The following is a 3172-nucleotide window of genomic DNA, read 5'->3' on the forward strand; positions in this document are numbered from 1 at the left end:
AACTGCTCTTGCATACATTCCACAAATTCCTTTTCTTGGGATCTGCTATCAACCTGATTTTCTCAGTCCACCCACACATTGAAGTCCCCCACAGTTATTGTAATGGTGGCTGGACGTAGTGGTCTCAACAGTTCTAGCTCAGCCCAACCCCCTTGGAACAGGAGTTTAGAGAAAGCGCTGGAGGAAGCTGCTGCGATGGTTGTGTTGTGGTTAAGTGGGAGGAAACTGAAGGAGTTCCCCAGGAGCACAGCGAACCAGCATTTGACAGACAAATCTACCTAAAGAACCGGCTGGTAGAAATTCCAGCTGAAATTTGTTACTTTTTGTCATTGCAGAGCCTTAACTTCTATTAGAACTGCATACAAAGCATTCCTGATAACCCAATTAAGAGAACTTGAAGAAAAGATATATTACAATGACTTCTATCTCCAGATTTATTTTCTGCCCCACATTCTGACTACTGCAAGGATGCCTGTACATAACTTCATCAGAGTCTTTCTCCTTTGCATTTCCTCAAGTCTACCCACACAGATCCTACGCCTTCTGACACTATATCACCTCTTGCTATCGATTTAATTATATTTCTCACTAACAAGGCAACCCTCTGCTCATCTGTCTGTACTTTTGTTAGGACGTGTATTTTGGATAGTTTAGTTCCCAGCCCAGATCCATGTGCAGCCATGTCTGTGATACCCCAACATCGTGCCTGCCAATTTCAATCTGTGCTACAAGTTCATTGACCTTGATTCATATACTGTGCACATATAAGTACAACACCCCCAGTCCTGCATTGACTGTTCCCCTGCTCACAGTTGTCCCCTTATCTGCTGTGCCTGAAGTTAGATTCCTGAGCCTTTCCATACTCTGAGCCTAATTACTTGTACTGGAAACTTTAACAACCTCTGGTGAGCCCTCCCCTAACCTTAAATCTTTACATAATTTTCCATGCAACTGAACCCACTCCCTTATCATTCAGCTTAAAGCCCTATCCACAGCTGTAGTTATGTGATTTGCCAGGACTTTGGACCCAGCTTGATTCAGGTGGAACCCATCCCATCAGAACAGCTCCCTCCTAACCCAGTACTGGTGTTAATGTCCTATGAATTTGAACCTGATTCTCCTACACCATCTTTGAGCCATACATTTACCTCTTTAATCTTGATGAACCTGCGTCAATTCACTCATAGCTCAGGTAGTAATCCAGAGATTTGGCCCTGTTTTTTAGTTTAGCTTGTACCTGCTCATATTCCCTCAGCAGAACCTCTTTCCTCTTTCTACTTATATCATTGGTACCAACTGGATCTTTCCCCTCCCACTCCAAGTTCCTCTGCAGCCCAGATGAGTTATCCTGAACCTGGGCACCAGGCGGGTAACACAACCTTCAAGACTCTTGATCCTGGCCACAGAGAACAGTATCTATTTCCCTGACGATACTATCTCTGAGTACAGCTACATTTCTTGTTTATCCCCCTTTTGAATACTCCCTGTATCATGATGCTATGGTCAGTTTGCTTATCCTCCCTACAGTCCCCACTCTCATCCACACAAGGAGGAAGAAACTCAAACCTATTAGACAAGCTCAAGTGCTGAGGTTCCTTCAGCACTACCTCCTAGATCCCTCGACCTGCCTCAGTGGTAATCACACCCTCCTGTCCCTGACTATTGATTAACTATCTCAAATTCAATCTAAGGAGTATGACTGCCTCCTGAAGCATAGCATCCAAGTAACTCTCCCCCCACCGATGTGTTGCAGTGTTCAAAGCTCAGATTCCAGCTCGTCAGCTCTGAGAAAGAATTCCTCAAACAACCAATACTTGCTGCAACTATGATTACTATGAACCACAATGGGGTCCACCAACTCTCACATCATATAAATACAACACATCACCTGGCCCGAAATCTCTAATTTAATTACTTAGTTCTTAATCCAATTTTTAAACATTTCGTACTGGTCATTTAGCTTGTAACCTGTAAGTATTTCCCCTATTTACTTTCAATCTAAAAGTAACCTATTGTAGATAGTCAATCTAGTCGCTATTATAAACCAAAGAAGTTATGGTTTTCCTGTAATGTCACTCTTTTGTGCTGGGCCCCTGAACCTGTGCTTCAATTTATCCTGTTTAAAATAAAATCCTTACAAACTATGAGGCAAACAGCAAGCAAAAAGCAGCTCTTCCCCTCTGCACCAAATTCCCGCACTGCCTCCAAACTCCCCGAAACTATAAATTCACTTGGGAGCTGTGTCTCAATCCAGATGTGATCTCTTCTTCCTGAAATATACAGCTTACTAATATCGTGGCTGATCTGATTGTAACATTCATCTCCATGTTCACATCAACTCATTGTAACCTCTCATGCTCTTTCTTTCAAGGGCTCTGTTTTCACCATCTTTTGAAGAAGAGTTCCAAAGACTCACAGTATTCTGAGAGAAAAAAAATAGTATCTTAGAGAATGTCCAGCGTTACTATTGCATGGAAACAATCAGCGATGCAGCTTTTTTTTTTCTGTTCTGTTTTGGAGTACAGTTCAGGTTTTATCCTATTTAGCATGCATTTTCTTTTGCGTGGAAATGGCCACAGAGGATGTCGCATGACCCTGCTGCAGCGTTAAAAGGTACCTCATTGCTTCCATGAACTAACCATCCGCTAAGTCCACAAATCTTATATTCATTTTTCAGCCAGTGCCACTTGTAGAGAAATTCTCTTTCCCAGGCTTTCAATGTATATACTGTTTCTGTGGTGTTTCATATCTCATCTGAAGCTCTTCCTATGGTCTTCAAACCCACATTGCTGATTTCATTTTGTCTAAGAGAAACCAATAATGATTACCATGCTGTGGTTCTATGTTTGCTCACACAAACATACTAATCTCACATGAGGACTGATAAAGTAGATGTAGTTTCTGCTTATTTGGAGATCTGTTACACAACTGTTCAACAGGTAGGTTTGTTATAACGATGCTGCAACTATTGTCATGGGAAAACACAAATGCACTCAACACAGACTGTAAGCTTGGGTGTGCCATGGCTCCAAGTAAAATGTCCTATGTCCTGATTAGATGAACACAGCAGGCCAAGCAGCATCAGAGGAGCAGGAAGGCTGACAGTTTGGGCCTACACACTTCTTTTTCTGAAGAAGGGTCTAGGCCCGAAACGTCAGCCTTCCTGCTCCTC

Source organism: Rhincodon typus, chromosome 18 (genome assembly GCF_021869965.1).
Source record: "Rhincodon typus isolate 14 chromosome 18, sRhiTyp1.1, whole genome shotgun sequence".
Taxonomy (NCBI): domain Eukaryota; kingdom Metazoa; phylum Chordata; class Chondrichthyes; order Orectolobiformes; family Rhincodontidae; genus Rhincodon; species Rhincodon typus.